At 45.3% G+C, this 12,014-nt stretch overlaps 1 long non-coding RNA gene across 1 annotated transcript; it reads left to right on the top strand.

Moving 5' to 3' along the window:
• Positions 1-963: 963 nt before the first annotated feature.
• LOC124515291 (uncharacterized) lies at positions 964-4,681 on the top strand. The gene is made up of 2 exons (XR_006962782.1): positions 964-3,983; positions 4,138-4,681. It is a non-coding gene; the product is annotated as an uncharacterized LOC124515291 (long non-coding RNA).
• The last annotated feature ends 7,333 nt before the right edge of the window (positions 4,682-12,014 follow it).

Genomic DNA, 12,014 nt, shown 5'->3' with positions numbered 1-12,014 from the left:
TCCACTTGCTTCAGCCCTAGGTGGCACTTCACATGCGTGGATCTCCCTTTTGGCTGGCCTGAATAGCACAGAGCGGCAAGAGGCTGATGTTGGTCCAGAACCTGGCTGCCTGCAGAATCTTGAGGCCAAGCCCTGACCTGCAGCCCGACTTATCCAGATGTCAGGGCCCAAGCTCTCGTTCCTGTGTTTGAGCTAATTGGTCTGTTTAGAGAAGCATTTTTGCCTCTGCCCTTTGGGCACCTGTTCCTGGGAAGCTGTCCCTCATTTAGTGTTGGCCTTTGCACTGGGTGTCTATAGCTGCTGAGTCTTCATCCGACATCATCTGGTGTCATCATCTGATGCCATGTCTCATGGCCTCTGGCCTGAATCTGGGGGGCTGGAAACTTGTTCAGGCAGTAGAGTGTAAATTAAATATTAGATCTAAGAGGATTTCACATACTTCATAGCATGACCTAGTTGGGATATTTATTTGCTGTTCTCCTGGTTCTCCCAAATTAATAATTGAGTAAAGTCGTGTTTTGACATTCAGAGCTGATTTGCTTACATTTTGCTGAACTGCACCTGCTTTGTAAGAGAGTGGGTGTGAGTCGGGAGGCTGGGAGAAGTGGGGGCAGACAACAGAAGCTTTAACAGAAATGCGTGGATTGAACATTTTATACATGAGAATACAATTCAGCCCTCAAATTGTGGGTCATAAACTATGTGACAAGCCCAGGAGTAGACTCCAGTGGCAGAATAAAGTCACGGATGGTACTGGCTTCTCTTAGCAAGTTTGTGTTGGGGAAACGATAGCAAATACACAAGCACCAGCTGAACAGCAGAGTACGAAGACAGACACGCGTCCCCCTTTCCACTGCACATACACTCATGATCAGATGCACATCTGTGCATATCTGGCCACACACGAAAGACCCATCCAGGTTTTGAGATTTTGGCCATCCAAACCTACAAGTAAAATCTCCCCACTTTGAATCTGCATTTCATCGTAGCATTGTGGTCTGACATGGGCTCTAGAGCCAGAGGATTTGGGTGGGAAGCTGGCTCCTTCCGTACTAGCTGTTGGAATGTATACGTGCCACATAACCTCTCTGTGCTTCAATGTCCTCATCTGTAAAATAGAGATTATACTTTGCAGGATTTCTTAGCGGTTTAAAGACGTTAAAACGGGTGCATGCTTAGAATGGTGCATGACACATGGGAGTGTTCAATAGTCGTGGCCATTACTCCTAAGATCTCACCGCTCACAGAGGGAGATGGCAGTCATTCAGGCCATAGGGGGAACAGGAGGTTCATTTGTGGGATGAGAAAGTAGGACAATTAAAAGAATATGTGCTTGGGTTTAGGAGAGGAGAAGGTCCTGGCAACTTGGTTCTTCCCTTACAGCCACTGAGCCCCGACTCCATTCCATTCATCAAGGATACAAGAGAATCTGCCACTCACACATCATGTAAGGGTGATGGGAAAACAGAGATCCTTGAGGCATGGAATCCACAGTGTGCTTCAGGAGGTGAAACAAATAGAGAAAAACAAAGAGTCTTAGAGCATGAAAAACACCACCAAAACTTAAGACTCATTAAGTTGTGGGTAGGAAGGTCAGAAAAGACTTATGTGTTTTGGAGGAGAAGGTGTTACAGGTGTCAGGAACAGTATGGATCAGAGCAGGGAGGCAGGAAAGCTTCGCCTTTATGTGAGAACAGGGCAGGGTCTAATCTGGTTGGGGCAAACTAGGATAAGAAGGGTTGCTTTGGGCTACCAATGGAGAGAGGAAATGAAAAACGAAGGTGAGACTTGGCACGTTGTCGACAGGCAACAGAGGGTCACTAAAGGTACCTAAATGGGGATATTGGAGGTCAAATCTTGTTATATTTTAAAGCTAAGAGAATCTAGTGGGTAAGGAAGACAGAGGAGTCCAAGATTACAACATATTTTTCTACCTGGGTGACTGAGGACATGGTGATATTTGCCAGAAATAGGCAAGTCAGAAAAAAGGACTGGTTCAGTAACAGAAATTGCTCTGCCGGGACAGTTTTGGTGGCAAATGTCAGTGAGTCATCCCAGTGGCAGTGACCTGCCAGCTGTTGGAAATGGAGGCACCAAAGAGAGAGGCTGAGGACAGGGATATGCATTAGGAGCTAGCGCCAAAGACAGTCATAGAATGGGAATGTATCATGGCACAGGAGGGGACTGAGGGAGAAGGGAAGAGGGCTAAGGCTAGACCTTGGCAACAGAACACTGATGGGAAAGACGGAAGAAATGGAGCCTGAGGAAGGCTAAAGAGGAATAATTACTAATGAGGAGAAGCAAGGCAGTTCCGTGTCATGGAAACCACCAAAAATGGAGACGTCAAGAGGGTAAGACCCAAGAAAAGCCAGTGACCTCGGAGAGGCGTCCGCATATAATTCTGGGATGATGCCATATCGCTGGGTCCAAATAATTTTTGAATTATATGGAAAAAAACCCCAGACTGTGTGAGGACCACATGTTTAAGAATAAGGGAAAATAAGGAGTGAGAGAGTAAGGTAGTGCAAGGAGGAGGTGGCTCAAAGGGTTATGGGAAACCCGAGGTGCTTTGTAGAATGAAGGGAAAGACGTGACGTGAGCTCACTCAGTCCTGCCTACCTTCCTAATGCAGGAAACTAAGATCAGAAAAGAGAACAAGAGAAGGAGGCTGGATGGTTTGCCGGATACCAGAATATGAAGAAATTGATGTGAGTGGCAGAAACGGGGAGTGGGAGAAGGCATATATAAACTCATCACTGAGAAAAGAAAGATTAATTACAAAGTAGAATCAGTTGATTATGAACTGAATACTGAACCAGTTAAGATAGCTTAACAGAAAATATTTATTCTTAAGGCACGCAACTTAGACGAAATTAAATATATTTAAAATGCTGGGGAGGCAAAGGGGAAGCAGGTCATATTTCTCCAACCCAGTCCTTGATCAGTGCTGTGACTTTCTGGGAGTTCCTGACCCCTCTCCGTCTCAGAGTCTCACCTGCATAGTAGGGATGGTAACACTTCCCAAGGTTGTTGCATTGTCCTAAGGACTGGATGAGACATTCAGGAACCTGAATGCATGAGAGCTGTTATCCCAGCGTTTTCCACGTTGTAAGCAGGTGCTCAGTAAATACTGGTTATCATTGCTATAAGCTTTTCTTGGCTGTGTGTTAGTGCAGTCTCCGGGGGGAGTCGTTTGGCAACTGGGGCCCCGGGATTTAGCTGGACAAATGCTAACACTTGCCCTGGATAGATAAGTGCGGCTAATATAAAAACGAATGATTGTATGTGACTTCACAAAAGAGAAAAGGGAAGAGAAGGGGGAGACTAGAGAAATAATAGTGTGTGTGTGTGTGTGTGTGTGTGTGTGTGTGTGTGTGTGTATGGTACAACTAGGGAAAGACCGCACTCGATGACTGGTAGAAATGGACGCCACTGAGCCACTGCACAGTTGGCTTCAGTACCGGAAACCCAACCAAGTTGTGGCTTCCCAGTTTGCGCTTGTGAATATTGGTGCCCCTTTTCAACTCCCCAGGCAAGGCTGAAAACATACAGTCTAGAGTCTCTCTCATTTCGACTTTGTAGCAATGCCCTTCTAATCAATGCCTACCGATTCTCCTCCTGCCTGCCCCCACCTCAAGAAACGAGAGGACTACTGAGAGCATCAGCCCCAAAGATTTGGTGTTCGGCTCAAATTCATGATCTACCTTCTCCAAGTGTCAGCTTTCTCCTCTCTGATGATGACCTACTATGCACCATTTTGACTGTCTATGGACTTACAGAACTTACCTCTCCAAGCAGGTGCTCTTCTGGGGTATGGTGATCAAGTATGCATTGATCTCACCCAGAACCTTCCCTCTTTTGCATCATGTTTTTTCCAGTCCAAGGACGCCTTCACCCTGCCTCATGAGGCAGCTTCTCTTTGGCACCACTCCTCCCTTCAGCCACGATGTCGGAGTTCCTGAGCCCTGCCTCGTGTGCATGAGGTCTGACCGGTGGGGAGGCGGGTAGAGTGAACGCTGAACCCCAGGTGTCACGTGGTATGGCTCGCCGTGCTGGTGAGCTGTGGGTCATCTGGGGCCAGCTTTGAATCCCAGACTACTTTCCCCTTAACTACCTTCCCCTTGCTATCTCTTTCAGAGTGCGTGGGGGTGGAAATGCAATCTCATTGAAAAATTAACTGAAACAGCCGCTGGCAAGCTCCGCTACAAAGTAACTTCATGCATCTCAGTCTTCAAAATGATTTTTGGACAATCTTTTGTTTATCTCCAGCATTGCTCTTCCCCATTAGCAGAAAGATACACACGCATTAGCTTGTGTGTATCTACAGGGACGTCTCCCTCTCTCTCCCCCTACTCTTTCCACCCTCCCCACCCCCAAAAGCTGACGTGTTAATTAGTGGGGATAGTGCATTGTTCAAACTGTCACAATGTGTGAAGAAGCCAGACTGAAGATGAGGTAGGCCATCAGCATGAATTCCGTTCTCCAGGAGAGATGGGAAATTCTTGCGTGCCGGAGAGAGTAATCACTTTATTTCAGTCTCAGCTGCATACCGGGTTTCGTCGGCTACTGTAAGGTTGAGTAATCCCAGATTGCTGGGGCTGCTCTCCCATGCATTAAATGAGAGAATATGCAAATACTAGGTAACCTGTAAGTGCTGAATAAAGGTTATCCTTTTATCCTAGTTTTCCTCAATAATATATTTTGAATTTGTTACATGGGAATTTATCTAATGTCAAATAAGTCGGTGGAGTTCTGGACCATCTTGATCTTTCCTGATCTGCCTGGAGTCAATCAACAATCCTGGGGTAACAGGTGGGGATGAAACATGGGGGTCCCAGAGCCAATACCTAAAAATACGCACAGAGGTCATGGGGGATAGCTCCTGGGAGGATGCCGGGAGAATTCCTGCTTCTTCGTGAGAGATACTCATTTATCCATAAATCGTTTGTCCACGGCCTTGTTGCTTGGTGACCTGTGTGGCTGAGCCATGCGGTAAAGGTGGTGACAAAGATCTACCTCCTCCAGGCTCCTTGCACTTGGAGGAAGGACATCTCCTCCTGAGGCCCACCCTCTGCCTCCCAGCTAGTCAGTCAGTCTGAAACTTGTCCCTCCGATTGTCGCATTCCATTTGTGATCACGTGTCACCTGGTTCCTTTTCTCTATTTACTATTCCTTAGGCTTCTCTGCTCTTTGAAAACTGAGGGAGGGTTGAGTTGCCGTGGCAACCCCCTACCCCCACCTCTCTTCTGTTTCTCAACAATTTTTCTACATTTTAATAAAATCACTATTTATAGTGTGCAAAGCTTCATTCCCCTCCACCGCAGCTCTGCAAGGGAGATTTCCTGTCTGACCAGAATACTAATGACTAAAACATGGCTTTCCAGTGAGGCAGCGGGGCGGGGGCCCTCCAGGGCAAGCACGTTGCTAGACATATGTGTTCGGGACCAGGGTTTGACCTGTATACATGAAGAACCACAGTGGACAGGGCTGAATTCCCAGCCTTGTAAAATATGCCGGGCTAAATACAGATAAAATATACATGTTGAATTCGGCTGGAGGGGGGGAAGGCATGAGATAAGGCGTTCTTACCTTTGTTACACTGACAGAAGGAACTGAAGTCCTGGGCTCTGATCGTACCAGGCTGAGATGTAGCCAGCCTGCCAGGAATAGTTGGGATTTGCAACACTGAAGGTGGCTCAAAGCCGGCATGGAATCATGGTGGGGCTGCGGGTGGGGGAACACAGAGGCTTCATCGTTTGCTAGCTCTGAGACCTCAGTGTTCTCAACTGTATACTGTCTACCTTGTAGGGCTGCTGTGAGGGGCAGAGATATCGTACTCCAGGCATTTGGTGGTAATATGGCCTCACGGTTAAGCCTCTGGGCTCTGGAGTAGGCTTCGGATCCTGGCTCTGCCAACCTCTAGTTTTATGACTTGAGGCAAGGCACTCAACCTCTCCATCAATCACCTTTCTCATCTTTGAAATGGGGGCAATGATAACAGAGCCTGCCTTTCAGGGTGGTTTCCAGAGTTCGACAAGTTAATACGGTACAGGCTTAGAACAGTGCCTGGTAAAATGGCTATTGTCATTGATTATTGGCATTTAGTACGTGAAAGCTACTATTTCCCCAGTTTATCGACACTCATGAAGACTAGTCCAAACCTGGGGCTTTACCAAGGGCTGTATAGCTATTGAGGGATGGTCGCTTCTCAATTCTTAGTGTTCATGGGTAACAACATGCATTCTTTGCTAAACAAACTTATATGGAATCAAGGTGGATTATTTTAGCTTAAGTCTGATTTGAATTTAAGATATTATTTATCCACTCTGATGGCTCACAGGTGAGTGAGGTGATGTAGTGGCACTCTGATAGCAGTGCTTCTCATTTTCCTTTTTTAAATGCTTATTTATTTTTGAGAGAGAGAGAAAGAGAGCGAGCACACACGCACAAGTGGGGGAGGGGCAGAGAGAGAGGGAAACCTAGAATGCCAAGCAGGCTCCAGGCTCCGAGCTGTCAGCACAGAGCCCAACGCGGGGCTTGAACTCACAAACTGTGAGATCGTGACCTGAGCCGAAGTCAACGCCCAGCCAACCGAGCTACCCAGACGCCCCAGCAGGGTTTCTCAAACCTTCATGTGCCTATGAGTCACTTGGAGATTTTATTAAAATTCAGATTCTAATTCGGTAGGTTTGGGGTGGAGTCTGAGATTATGCATTTCTGGCAAGCTCTTAAGTAATGCTGATGCCGCTGGTCCTTGGGGACCAGTAAGTAGCGAGATTATGAGGTTTTTGAATACAGCTCTTCCCGAAGATGCCTTTGTATAGAAGTGTGGGTTTAGAGGAAGGGGTTCCTCCCATTTCCTACCCACATACAAAGCTGGAATCACCCGATATTAGTAGAGCTGGGCTCTCGAGAGGGAATGAGATTAAGAATGATCAGTGAAAGCTAGACACCTCTTTCCCCCCACCGTCCCCTGAGGTCTTTTTGACAAAGGAAGTTAAGTAAAGCTGTATGCAATCTTCTGGCTTTTGGCCAGAAAGCTCAGAGGTGTCTGACTGCATTATATAAGGGTTTTCCTCTTGCTTTACGAGTGTGATTATTCACTTTGGTTTGTTCTTCGTTTTCAGAACCCAATAAAAAGCCCATCATTTTTAGGGTGGCATTTTAGAATGGGGGGGAGACACTGATTTACCCAGAATATTTTCAAGAGAGGATTGTTGGACTGAAATCCAAGTGAAATTGGGCCAAACAAAGACATAATTATTAAAATATTAACTCGAAATTTCGACTCCCGCTGACCTAAAAGCACTGCTTTCCTACTACAAATCTCTGGCAATCTCTTATTTCAGTTGAAGCTTTCTTTTTTGTTTTTGGTTTTTGTTTGTTTGTTTTTTTGAAAACACCTCTAACTCTTGACATGTTTTTAACAACGAACAATAGCGGTGCTATAGAGCAGCTGCAAATCACTTCTGAATTACCAGTGGAGGGATTAAAGGTCCGTGTTATAAGATGAGAGGGTTAGCTACTTTAGAAGATGAATCAGCCAATGACTCACAATTACCAGTTTTGTGACTTAAAAATCCCAGTGATTGTGAGCTTCTCCTTGGAGAACGGGCATTCTTTGAAGAAATACATGACATGGGAGAAAGGAATGTGAAAATGTGAAGTATAGTTCTTTAAATTCTGGATCGCCATGATTCAGAAGAGCATGGTAAGAACATGTCTGTGCATTCTACTAAGAAGATCATCTCAACTGGATTTAGGCTTTTAGCGATGTGATCTACCCTCCTTGTTGCAAGGCAGTATTGTGTGGTCATCTCTACTAGCTTATTAAACAAGATCTGCATCATCTCTCAAAAAGGCCCATGGATCAAGATACGTTGATGCCAGTTAGGAAGGAACCGCCCCTCAAGGTGCTTTCGTTTGGTATTAAGTTTCTGACAGGCTGAACCATGTATTCCTTTTTGCCAAGTAGTATCCATCGTGTGAACGTACTATGATTTTGTTTATCCATTCCGTTATACATTGGTTTCCGGTTTTTGGAAAACAAATAAAGCTGCTAGGGACATTTGCATCCAAGTGTTTTGTGGCTTCCGGCTGTGTGGTATGGGAGTACCGAACATGTTCTCTTATCCTCACTCGCCATCCGTATATTCTCGGAAAAGGTTTTGTACATTTAAATCAGGTTGGCTCTTTATTTTGAATAGAGCTAGTGTTTTGCAAATGTTAAAAAAAAAAAAAAAGGAGGGAAGTGTCCCTTTAGTGTCAGATTTAACCCTTGTAGACGCGGACACGGTCAGCTCATAACAACCCAGGTAGGAGACAGGAAAATATGACAGGTATGGACAACAATCTATATTTCAAAATACAAAGTTTTTCCAGAGCGTTAGATGTTAAAAGTCTTTTCAAGTGGAGACCACGCAAATAGGATTCCAGATGAAAGTCTCTTCAGTTGGTGTACAACCGTTGGGAAAGATGAAATGACATGTATCTGAGAATTGCTATTATGACCCTTCCTTAAAACAGAAGAGCTTTGTTCCTTCTGAGCTAGTGGGAACCTGTTATAGTAGCAGCCTTATAATTTGTCACTGAGTAAATCACCAACACCAAGTTACATTAATTATATCTTACTCCTTGGTTCCCTAAATTCCCCTTTAATAGGCCCGAAGGAGTTGCAATGAATAACATGGATCGAGGCCCATTTGCAACCCTTAGGCTTAGTTTTTCTTTTCCAGTAAATATGTTCTTTCTCTGTTATTGCAAGGAGGAAAATCCATATTTGAAGTTTTGTTAAGAAGTGTGCTTGGGGGGCGCCTGGGTGGCTCAGTCGGTTAAGCGGCCGACTTCGGCTCAGGTCATGATCTCACGGTCCGTGAGCTCGAGCCCCGCGTCGGGCTCTGTGCTGACAGCTTAGAGCCTGAAGCCTGTTTCAGATTCTAAGTCTCCCTCTCTCTCTGACCCTCCCCTGTTCATGCTCTGTCTCTCTCTGTCTCAAAAATAAATAAAAATGTTAAAAAAAATTAAAAAAAAAGTGTGCTTGGCATTATCAGTAGCTAAACTCTTGCTTTAAGTGAATGGTTCTTAGTGATTGCAATGATTTAAGTTTGGTGCCTTCTGCAGGCTTGCTTCTGGCAGATTCCACACAGATAAGAGGATGTGTAGGTAATTTTGAGCTGGGAATCATTTTGACTGAGGGTTCGTAGAGATACGAACAGGCAAATTCTGTACAGTTTAGGCACGAGAGCTCTTGTCCAAGTGGAATACTTCCAAGGATTGGAGATTGAAGTAGCCTAGCCCTCTGATGAAGTCTAGAAACTACTGGAAATGTTTAAGTGCTGAGGTTAAAATTACACTTGAGATAAAATCTGATTTCCTGTTTCTAAGTCTGCAAGCTTACAATAAGGACCTTGAAGGTTCCTGGAATAATAAACAGATCTTCTAAAACAGCAAGTGAATGAGGTAAGTGTGGTTGACTTGAAAGCACAGATTAACTTCCTCAACACGACTCATGTGTTTCAAAATTAAGAGGGAAAATTTCCAAGAGAGGGACATATTTGGGGTTTTATTGAATCCAAAATATTTGTAAGCACTGCAAAAGTTTGACATGTTATTTTAGGGCTTTCCACTGCTAAGTCAACGATCCAGTTTCCTTGGAGTGCATTTGTTTTACGAATCTAGAGTTGAGAGCCTCTGAACAGAGGTACCTCAAAGTGTCGCAGCTTTTGCAACTTGTGGAGGACAACCAACCTGGCCTGGGCTGCAGGATGCTGAAAACACCCTTCCCCTCCTCATTTGCTGCACTCGGTTCTTTCTACATACTTGTCAAGACTGAATTTCTGCCTCAGTCGGTTAAGTGTCCGACTTCAGCTCAGGTCACGATCTCCCAGTTCGTGGGTTGGAGCCCCGCGTCGGGCTCTGTGCTGACAGCTCGAAGCCTGGAGCCTGCTTCGGATTCTGTGTCTCCCTCTCTCTCTCTGACTGTCCCCCGTTCATGCTCTGTCTCTCTCTGTCTCAAAAATAAATAAACGTTAAAAAAAATAAAAAAAAAAAAGGATACTTCCCAGAGATCTTCGAGGGGAAAGACCACCTAAAGTAAGTCTTGAAAGTAACTAGTGACGGTCCAGCTGAGGAGAAGAGGGTGGATGGGTGGAGTGGGGCAGAAAAAAGGCGTAGGCAGAGGGAGCAGCAAATGTGAAGGTATGAAGTAGAGAGAGCATATTACATGCAAGGAGTTCATAGTAACTGAGGGTTATGGAAGCAGACAGCACCTGTTAGAGAGGGATAAAGAATGAGGTTAGAAAGGTCAACAGGGGCTAGATGATGAAGGGCTTTGGATGTCATGCTAGAAAGTTTGGGCTTTGCTCTCAAAGGATAAAGGGCAAGTCACTGAAGTATTTTAGCCAGGAGAGTCATTAGCATATTGTGGTTTCCAGACATCACTTGGGCTGTAGCATGAAAAATGGACGAGGCTACTGCAGCAAAATAGGCAAGAAATTATAAGATATGGCAACCACTCAGAGGTGGAGCGGGTGGTGGACGTTGCGGTGAGAATTTATTGGCTGTAAAAAGCGAGGGAGAAGGAGAAGTCTGAGATTAGATGATCCTCAGTCTTCCAAACAGGAGGATTAAGGAGAAGTGGTTCCATTCCCCAAATTATGAAATACGGTTAGGGTGTGATGTGGTTCTGAGTGCAGGAAATGAGTCACTCTGGGTCGGACATATTGAGTGTGAGGTCCCTTGGATAGTTTGGAGACCATCTAATAAGATATTTCTAGCAAAGAGATTGGTATACACAAGAGAGATCATCTGTGTGTGGATCAGAGAACTCCATAAGGCTGGCTAACAAAATCCTGGCTTACTGGAAGGTTGTAGAAGAATCTCATTAAACTCAAGAGCAGGAGGTAGAGTTGGGAAATTTACATACTGGAAATTTGTCAGTAGTTACTATCTTTCACTGAAGCAGTGTGACTGTTTTGTTTCATGTCCATTTCATTCTCTTTGCTTCTCTTCTAGGCTTAGTTACGGCTCTACCAGAATATGGATTACATGGATTTAGGGTCATCAAGAGACTGACCTTAGCTCAATTCTACAAGACTTAGATCTCTGCTTAATTGTCTCTAGGTCTTCCAGTCTCAATGACAAATTCTAGGGAGAGAGAAATCTAATTGGCTCAGTGAGGGTCGGTGAGGTGACCGCTGGTGGATAGAGAAGGAGTTTATGTGGGTTCTAGGCTGTGGGTAGCAGGTTCTCTAAGGATGGAATGTGAGCAGAAAGAAATGTACCTCCTGAGAAAACAACTGGTACCTGGACTACAGTATGAATAGTACTCAGGAGATAGATCTGGGCTGGAGAGAAGGATTTGGGGAAGCAGTTAAATCTAAGATGTTGGCTGAGATAACCCAGGGAGAGTTTAGATGCTGAGAGAAGGTCATGGCTCAGATCAGAACCTTGGGGAGCAGCAGGATTTAAGAAGTGACAGAAGGAAGGCAGGTCAGTGAACGTGACTGGGAACAGATGGAAAGAAAGGTAAGAAGAAGGATAGCATCACAAAAATGAAGAAGGAGGGAGTGGTCAAAGGGCATCAAATTCCACAGAGAGTGGGTAGGATGAGAACTAAAGGCTGACAAGGAAACCAGGAGTGAGGGAATATTCAGTGAGGAGATGGAGACAGAAGCCGATGATGGTAGGATGCGGTGGAAGTAGAATATCAAATACATGAGGGGTCAGGGAGCAGAGACAACTTCTGTCTAAAAAGCTTGACTTTGAATGGAAAGGGGCAAACAGAGCTAAAGACGGACCCATGGTGGAGGAAGCATTTACTTAGTAATCAAAGATTCCAGGGTGGGGAAGGGCGCCTGGGTGGCTCAGTCAGTTGGGCGTCAGCCTCTCAGTTTCCGCTCAGGTCATGGCCTCAGTTTCGTGAGTTCGGGCCCCGAGTCGGGCTCCGCGCCGACCGTGTGGAGCCTGCTTGGGCTTCTCTCTCTCTCTCTGTCTCTCTTCCTCTCTCTCTGCCC

This window comes from Lynx rufus, unplaced genomic scaffold (assembly GCF_022079265.1).
Source record: "Lynx rufus isolate CCGP_SWC_20201006 ecotype Redwood Valley unplaced genomic scaffold, mLynRuf1.p SCAF_2, whole genome shotgun sequence".
NCBI lineage: Eukaryota > Metazoa > Chordata > Mammalia > Carnivora > Felidae > Lynx > Lynx rufus.
This window is presented reverse-complemented; position numbering and strand designations above follow the sequence as displayed.